This window comes from Eleginops maclovinus, chromosome 3 (genome assembly GCF_036324505.1).
Source record: "Eleginops maclovinus isolate JMC-PN-2008 ecotype Puerto Natales chromosome 3, JC_Emac_rtc_rv5, whole genome shotgun sequence".
Taxonomy (NCBI): domain Eukaryota; kingdom Metazoa; phylum Chordata; class Actinopteri; order Perciformes; family Eleginopidae; genus Eleginops; species Eleginops maclovinus.
In genome coordinates this window covers 12,591,516-12,601,531 of record NC_086351.1, presented here as the reverse complement: position 1 = coordinate 12,601,531, position 10,016 = coordinate 12,591,516, and positions in this window count along the sequence as shown.

The window sequence follows — 10,016 nt, the reverse complement described above, 5'->3', positions numbered from 1 at the left end:
CTCATTGGTTTGAAATTATAGCACATGAGCGACAAAACGGTTCATATTGAAGTCAACAAAGGTCTCGGGTCGGCACATGTCCAAGATGCTAGCACGTCAGCCAACTGAGCCAGCAGGATGCCCACTGAAACAGCTCTTAGTTGGCCTTGTTGACGTTTGGCCAGGGAAGTTTAAGATTGTAATGTAAATTAATTAAGTCTGACAGTAGAAAGATGACAGGAAGTGAGGGGGAATGACATGCAGCAGAGTTCCCTCGAGGCGTCAGTACTGGGAACGTTGTTTTTGATGGCCACTAAGGAACCATGAGTATAAACTAAACTGTGCTCCAATGTCTATGAGTGTTGTTTTTAAAACACGTTCAGTTTATAATCATACATAATATATATGGCCCATTTAAATCAATAATTATGTTTAAATGAGCCATAAAACTGCCATGCTAGGTGTACACTGTGTTGGTTTTTTAAAGGTTGTTTTAGACACAATGGATTTAATTTATTTCGAGAAAATTAGTAAGAACAATAATTACAATATTATTATGGTTGGGACAAAAATATATACTTAGAGAAAATCTATTTACAAAATCGTTTGCATTTGCTGATCATAGCACCATCAAATTGCAATCAGATGATATAACATTTCAAATTGATGAAAGTATTACATGATGCGGTAACAAAAGGTATATAAATTCAAAGCTACTTACTCAGAAAAGACCCACTTTTTACTATTTACTGTATATTGTCCCCTCTTCATATGTCCTGTCTGAGGATTTGGACATGTGGTTCCTCAGTGGCCACTAGAGGAAGCATCAGCTGTGTTTGTTTTCCTGGTGATTTATGTTCAGAGTAAGCCCTGCTGCCCTGAGATAAACAGTCAACAACATGTATCCTGGAGCATAACTGTATGTTTAAATGTATCATACTTAGTCCACAGTGCTGAAGACATAAATAAATCCATTTGTTTCATACGTTCTTATCAACAGAGTGCTCTGATTCAAATCAACACCGCAGTAAAGTTTTAGACAATAGCCTAAAACATAAACTCCATGTAAACTGCAATGTTTGTACAACTACACAAATTAAAATTTTCCTGCTGATTTTCCGCAAGCAACCATGAGGTTTAAAATAGCCTCGTTTACGCAGACTTCTGGTAAACAATATTTATGTGATCTGCAAGTCCAGATAGGGTGGTCCCAGGGGGGGCATGCCATCTGATAAAGCAATCAGGGGAACAAATTAGTCAGATGACATGAGAGCTCCAGTTCCATCATTTTTCATAGATATATCTTACGGTAGTTCTAGAGATAAAAATATGAGACAGATGTCAGGGGGTAGTTTTTGTTTGTATTAAGATTAATCTATTTTTGAAGTCCACTTTAGACCTGTACAAAAACAACCAAAACACTTTACCTCTAATGGATTCATTTTAAGTTTATTTCTAAAATGTAAGCATGATTTGATCAAGTGCAGGCACTGTTGTAAATAGATGGGTGGTCATTTGGGATGAATCCAAACACACACACATATACACACACACACACACACACACACACCAAACTGTGGAATGTGACACATTGGTCCTACCTCACTTCGTACCAACCTCACAGTGCAACACAGGCCACCCAACTGTTGGTATGAAAACTTTAAACTTCACCCTTTTTCCCCCTCTTAAACTCGAGCATTATATTTAACTGCGGCAGATTTAGCAAAACATTGTCTGTCACTACAGCATTACTGTTATTAACATTTATATGTCCTACAGCAGCAACTTTTCTGTTCGATCAATCTAAATTGAGCATCTTTACAAAAACTCAGGCAATACATAACAACTAGGGTTGCAACAAACAATTATTTTCATGGCCGTCAAATGTGATTATCGAAACAGAAGTGACATCTCCAAACCTCTTGTTTTGTCTTACTTTTAGCAATAACCAACAGTATTTCATTTGATACAATTCATAGCCAAGAAAAGCAGCCTATTCTTACATTTCATAACCTGAAATCATATTGTAGGTAGTTTTGCTTGTAAAAAACTTAAACAATGAATCAATCGAATAATAAGGCAATTCGTATCAATGTCTTATATTTAGCCAAAGTATACATGCATTTTCATGCTTACTAAAGTATGTCAACCAAGTACATGACAAATACAGAATTACGGTATCTGTAGCAGAAAGTCACTGTTTAACATAAAGACAACATAGAGGAACACATTTATAAGAACTGCATTTTTCAGAAGTTTTATACTTACATTTCAGACCGGTAAAGAAGCTGAGACCAGATGATAGCGGACAGAGTGAAAGAGTCATCACTCTCCTTTTGACCGCCTCACACAGCCATGGGAACTCACATAACATCACCATCCAGCCTCACACAGGCTGAGCTGCTACCCCCTCTGTCCCCTCTCAAGCAGTCCCAACAGGCGCGTAAAAACAGTGACTGGGGGATCTGACTGAAACCGTTCCTCCTCTCACAGACAGAGTTGCACACTTTGGGCTCCAGGACTCAGATTGATTACCCTGCTACCCAAATGCACACAGCTACACAAACACAAACACCCACCAACCTCCTGTCCCAATTGCCACGCAAACTCTGTCCCAAATCTGTATGGAGACATGCATATGTTGCACTAAGGCATTCAAGAAGAAGTGTCTGTTTCTGATGTCTTTGTCAAGAATTACATTTTCCTCCACCACCGTGGCCATGTGGTGCAGCTGTTGCACCAACAGCCCGACCGTTTTCATGCTCTTACTGTGGGGCAGCAGAGGAAGAGCATGCCACCTGTCATAGCCGCCTAATGTACCTCAGCCCCCCTGCTGTGTGGACGTCTCACTCCTACACAAAAGCCAGTGTTTTCTCTGAGCGCGCGAGCACAGGTGGCTGGAAGATGCAAGGTCGAGTTACAGCAGCGGCTCCCACAGTGGAAATTATCAAGGAGTCAAGGAGAGGACAAGCTCAGTCTGACACAAGTGCACATAAACTGTATTTGTGGACAAACAGAACAAACAGACGCTGAACTTCATATTGTAAAACATAAGTAATCCTGGGTCTAAAACTACAGTAATCCAGTTTCCCTCCCCTTTAAAGTCTAATCACACAGAATCAAATCTAATCTGTGCTGTAGGGCAGAAGAAAAGGTAAATCATGAAACAGATCTTATCCTTTATTAAACACACTGATGTTAGATTTTACTAGTCTTGCACAGACTTGTCTGGGTTACCACGTACCTTTAAATCTGTTTCAACAAGCATTTAAAACATCCACTAAATACTGTTGACTGACCACTTTGTTTTTGCTGTATTGCGTTGCATTTCTTTTATTTATTTCAAATATATATTATATTTCTTAAGACAATAGAAACTCCATACGCAGGTCATAAGACATTTCCACTCTTACATTTCTATTATTTAATTAAGTCATGTGAGTGTGTCATGTTTGGTTTTACAAACTAACCAGGAATATTCCTTTTTAGTACTTTGGCGTAACTTAGCGCACTTTCATAGATTATAAATTCCAAAACACTGACTAACATCCCTTGCATGAAATACTGTTCAGCAATAATAAAGCTTAACAGTGCTTTGCTCTTAGATACAGTTCAATTAACTTGAGCTTAAGAACAAAAAAACAGATCCCAAAACAGAACAATGCCCCAAAGATCACTGGGCGCAACTTGACTCAACAAACCCAGCACAGGAAATAAATTATTCCAAGCTAAAGCTTTTGGATTGTTTTTTAAAAATCAGCACTCACCTCACTCTGCTGTCCTGCTTTGAAGCCTTTAACAACACATGGAGGAGTCTCTGGGTCTCTGTGCTCTGGCAGGCTGACAGCTGTCTAATCGGAGAGGACCAGCCCCCGAGTCCTGGAGGAACCTGACATGTTCCATCAAACGCACGGCTTTGTTGACTGAGGAGAATCACAATATTAAGGCTAGCCAGGCAGAAAGTTTCCCAGCCCCCCAGGCATCCCAATTCCTCGGCGGGGCGTGACCCAGTCGTTTTATCTGCACCCATCTCCCTCGTGTGTGTACACTGTGAGGGGAACCGAGAGCAGCTCCACTGGCCTGCCATGTCAACAAAGTCTAGACCACTGCACTTTACCTGTGCTTTCTGTCCAATTAATAGTCTTTAATGTGTACAAAAGTTATGCTTCAGAGATATATTGTTTTTTTTAAACAATCTGTTCCATAATTTCATCACATTTTCCGCTAATTTAAAAAGCATTTTAACCCTGTGGACTCCCTACTGTGCTGTCAGTAATAAACATAAAGGATTAAAGAGATCAACATCGCAGTCACACAGATCTGGAGAGACAATGCAGCGCCTGTCAGAGCAAACGGCCTCCAGTGCACCTGATGGCCCCAGATGTCAGCCTGCATTGTTATATGGATTACCAGAGCCACTCAGCAAACACCTCCAGGTGTGCATTCCTCACCAGGAAGGGGAAAAGGCGGGAGCTGCTCCTCCGAATCAATAAAAAGTGCTGACGTTTCTCTCTCTCCTGAACTCTGTGTGCCTGAGCAGAAAGAGAGACGGTTGGAATTGGGTTACCTGCTGATGCAACCGTTTAACTGGACGTCAGGAGAAGCTTTCCTGCTCTAAATGTAATCTGTGCACCTTCACAGCGGCGGTGTCCACGAGCAAGGTGTTTATTTCGTGTAAGATGAAGGGAAGAGTGGTGGGTGTCTAATCATTGGTCTGAAGTGTACACCTGGTCTAAGCAGGGTCTTTAATCTTTTGAGGAAGGAACAGAAATTAGAGGCCCCTCTCCTCCATCTCTCACATTGGGTTAAACTACCAAGGGCGTGTAAATATTCACCAACTATGAAGTCAGAGGCATTGTGATGCAAGTCAAGCTGAAGAATGTTGGAGGATTAAGGTTTAAACAGTGGGACATTGCAGTTAAAGTCATATTAGTGACTTGGAAAACAAACACAGATAAACATGTCTGCTTTATGGGCTATAAAAGCTTATTAATTGTGACATATTGTTGTTGTTTGTGCTTCATATCGTTGTAATTTGAATGTTGTAGCACTTTTGGGCCATTTGTCTTAAACCGCTAGTTTAGTAATGGGATATTTTGTCAGAATATAAACGAAAAGAAATGTACCATTTAATCCATTATGAAAATGACTGGTTTTTCATTCTATCATGCATATACATGAGCAAGAATGTCCAGTGTTGCTAAATTGTCCTAACGTAATATGCAGCAGATTCATTGCTTTCTGGATTAAAAAAAATAAAAACAGGCACAAGCCATGTCCTCATTTCCAGTAAACCCAAGAATCTAAGATGCCCTGATAACCATCACAGGACTCATTATAGTCTCTGCACCTGATAATTTGTACAAATAAATGCACATCTGAGAAGACAGAGAGGAGGAGGAAGACGGAAAGAGTGTATGGGGGCTGGAGAGAGGAGGGAGAAAACGATAGGGAGGGCGAGGTGTTTCCTGTTTCCATAGCTCTAATTATACCTGCCTCTGGAGGATACGGCCTACCAGGAAGAGGAATTTTGTCAGTGAGTTACTCCTCAATGACAAAATGCTGAGTTTCTATACTTTGCTATAACTATGTTAATTTATCTGCTTTAGATAAAGTTAGTAATAGCCTACAGATTGGACCAAAAGGTAAATCCACACTTAGCTTTACATAAAGTGTAACATTCAGATTCATGTGGAGAAGAAATTCACTGAGCTGTTTCTGTTCTGTCAAACTGTTATAATCCTACAAATTAACCAAAAAAACAAAAGCTCTCTCGCTCATTATACTGACTGTTGGTGTGATGGTAGTTTTTTGCAATTGAGAGCGTCTCTTCTTATATAAACTAAACACTCACTCCATCTGTTTGTGAGTTGTTGTCAGAGTAATGAATACTTCCTGTTTAAAGACGAGGTGGAGATAGTCTCTTTTGACTGATTGCTGAGAGTAGGGCAAAGAGATTATACCTCCCAAAGAAGTTTTACAAACATTTTATCAGAGGACATCACAGCAAAAACAGTTACAAGAAGGTCTACACTACAACTGAGTTTACTGCTTCCAAACATTACTTGGACACTGCCCTCCTCTGGTGGACAGCATTTTCTTGTTGAATACAACAGGACACATGCAACTAACAGTAACTGCAAGCTGCTAGACTTTCTGTCTACTGTATTTCACAGTGAGTTAGTGAGAACCATAAATATAACAAATAACAAAAGACGAATGAAACATAAACTACGGCCCCCTGAAAAAAAGACCACAAAGCGAGGAATATTAATAATCAGTTTGACAGTCCTGCTTGTAATCAGCTTTTTGTCTATCTATTAGTATGCAGAAGAGGAGAGGCAAGTTAAGAGGAGAGGTGGGGGGTTGCAAGACAGAAAGAGATGGAGAAAGCAGCCTGAGGGGGAAAAAGACCCTCCAGAGCAGCCTGTGTCCAGCAGCTCATATCGCCTGGCAACCTCACCACCAGACAGAGAATGTGTACAGTGATCTGCTTCTGCGTACTCTCGACATTAGAGATAATTGCTTACAAATACAGAAAAATCAGTGGGGAGGAATGGATTTCAACCTGCTGTTAAACTCTGAGCTTGCAGTTTAGTGGCACAGGGAGGTTTCCAAACAGCAATAAAGAGCCACTCAAAGAGAAGCTGTCAGATCCTCGCCTGAATCGTAAAGAGTTGTCATAAATCGCATTGGTGGCATTCACACCAATCCTTGAAAACTAGTGTCCACATCAAAATAAACAACCCTTATAGTATTGTTCATGCATTGTTATGTTTGCTTGATAATTAACATCTGGTCTGGTTGCTAACAATCTGCTTTTGCTGTAAAACGAGCATTATGCTTACGTGTCGATTTGTTGTTGTTAATCAGTTGTCAACAACTTTCAATGCAGAACTGATATTCTTGTTATAATTAACACAGTATGTAGCTACACATTTGTGCATCCTAAAGCTAGAATAATCCAGCAGGAGCTAAATTATTAACCTGAAGATACGAAAACGTTTAGTTTGCTTTCAGGTGTCTGTCACACTTTGGCTATCCTTTGTCACACAATATGGGTTTAAAGCCAGCAGAAAAAACTTGTGTCAACTTTTTGAATCAGATCAAATTTTGAAAAAAGAAAACAGCCTTCCTTCTTTTGTGTCAGAGCTTGAGAGTCAGAATTAGTGAACCATTTTCCCTCCAGATTCAACTCTGCTCAGTTTAGGGCTTAATCAAGTGGAAATTGGGAATAGGGGGTTGTGGGGGTGGTCAGCGTTTGGGTGAAGGGTAGAATGGAGCAATTGTTCAGATAAAGGCCTCATGTTGGGTCTGCTTTGATGTTTCTCAGGGGGATATGCTGGGATTTTACAGTAGCATTTCACTCCATCACATTATGCTCACCGCTGGCAAAAGAGTGCAGGCTGCAGAGATGATGCAAAATAGGGCTTAGAGCTGCCTATTCAGAAACAACTAAATTGTATAGCCTTTGCTAGCACACCATTGAACACTTGAGGGTCAATCTCAAACTTTGCATGTACTATTTCTTCAAATAGTGTCTGTTTTATACCCAAAATATCAACATTCAAGTGAGATACCCCTCCGTTAGCCCCACGTCTACAGGCAGACAGGCTCCCACTGATCTATTATGTTGCAAAGCCTTTCTCATGCATGTCTTGAATGAAAGCCAGCGTATCGATGGTCTGAGGATAATCACGTTTTCCTGAGACAGGCTTAGCTGCACTAAATAAGCTGCACAGAAGGAAAAAAAGCTGGGTCGAACAAAACTGTCGTAGCCTATATTAGAAGAAAACATCCAAAAGTTTTCCACAAGAACATTCGTCAACAGAAATGAAAGTAGCGGTGAGGATTGTGAAAGAAAGGGGGGAATGTAGTTGTGAAAGGTTGAACCGACGGAAGGGAAGAAGAGGAGAGAGTTTCAAAGCAGGCTAATGTCCCAGTATGCTACATCGTGATGCTGCACTTGTATTTGAACGCCGTATGTTTCCTACCTCTCGGTTGCGTCCCTCAGCAGGTGCACTTGGCACATTTCAGAGATGCTGCAGCGTCCTGTCTGCTCAAACACTCTCCACTTCGCTTTGCCACTTGTTGGTGAAGCAAAACCGCCTCCATGTGAGAACTTTGTCCGCAGATGTTTGCAAAATACAAAGACAAATACCGAAAAACGTCACTCTTTTAAAGTTGGCGTCTGTAACACCAACTCACTTTGGGTGGAAGTTGGTAGCTAGTTGTCAGTGTTTAGTGCAGGTTCTCCAAGGCGCACAAAGTGGATATTTGCATTAGGCCGACCCTCCCCTCGCCTTTCATAGCTGCCATTGTTTGTCTCAGTCGGGGCTCGGATTCAGACCTTCCCTAAATCCCTGACGACCGGAGCAGGGAATGCTGCTTTCTCTGAGCTGGACTGGCAATTAACAAAAGCGCGTTGATATGAAGCGACACAAAGAAACTATTATGCCAACAGCTTTAAATTATAATACATTAAATAATACGGTCGTCTGGAAAACACATGCCTAATATAGCAGATAATTAGCATAAGATGTGGCTGTAGTTGGGGTTATTCCGTTTTACTTGACAGGTACTGAATGTTGCATCTATGGTCACGTGAACAGGGCATGCTCAGAAAGGTGACAGCTCCACTTGACCCCCTGATGGAAATACCTGAAATAGCTGCATTTACATAGACGCACTCAATGGCATTTGGTCTTACTTTACCTAAAGGAAGGAAGCAGTGATGTGCTTTAAAGCCTTATTTATATAGACAACAACTTGTGCAATTGAGTTGAACAAAATATTTAAATCAATGTTGTGCTTTCAATGTTCATAGGTCTGTTCAATATTGTCTTGTTAACCTACCTCACCCGACTCTGACAGCTTCAAAAACATTATTAGTATATTTAGATTCAGGGTGAACTATTGACCCTTGGAAACAGCCGTTGACAATAGGTACCCTGTTTTTTGGCCACAGATGAAGATGTGAAGTGTGAAAAACAGCACTATCTAGAAGGTGATCATTATACAAATTCCTGTGATGGGCCATGCCCTCTGAGGCAGACTCATTTAAACAGTAGTCAACATCCTGTCCCGTCCAACAATTGTTACCAAGGTCAAGATAAAATAAAACAGATTACTTTTCTAAGAACTCAAAGATACTTGAATGAATATAAATCTTTATGCCAGAACAAATGGAATAGATGTTGTCTGATTAATATTGTGGGAGACAGCAGGCTTGTGTTTTGCTGGTGAATCAACTCTTTTGTTTACATGTGGATAAGAAACTCTGTCTTTTCTATACAATCTGAGGTGTAGGTTGGCTCAGTTATTGTACAATGATTCCCTTTTTATACTTACTTTATAACTTCAACAGATCTAAGATGTGGCTGTTGCCCTACTGAATTGTACAGTCTTCCAAGGAACACTTCACTGCTATCTTCTTACAATAGGTTGTGTCTAACAATGGTGGCCATTTGTTGCCATCTAGTGGCTGACTAAATGAACAGTTTCAGGAGCCAGGTAAGGTGTATGATGGCTCACTGTCTTGTTAACAATACATCTCCGCTTTTCCTTCTTTGACAATTAAACATATCTGCTGTTGATAATATGCTCAATTAAAGCAACTGCCAATATTAATAGGTTGATCCTAAATTATAACTTCTAGAGGCGCTTTCTTTAAGTTTTAAAATGTTGTTTTCTTATTGTAGTTAATATTGTTCTTGCATAATCAGTTTGTGTTTATTCAAATGACCAAAAACTACTCAAGGGGCTAGATGCTGCAGACCGCAGGAACTACCATGTGGTATCAAACTATTCCCTAGGCTTCCTTCTACTTGGTCAGAACCACCGGGGGCATTGTAATTTCACTAAGGTATGGACTCTTTAGGGAAACTCAGCACAGCCGATTACCACCTTTGTGTTATTACATTATACTGACTGACTGTTCACACTATGGAGGAGGTGCGATGCTCTAAAACAGCCAGTGCTCTGTCTTCTTAGAAAATAAGAGGGAAGGAGAAGAAAGAATTTGGAAACAGAAAACT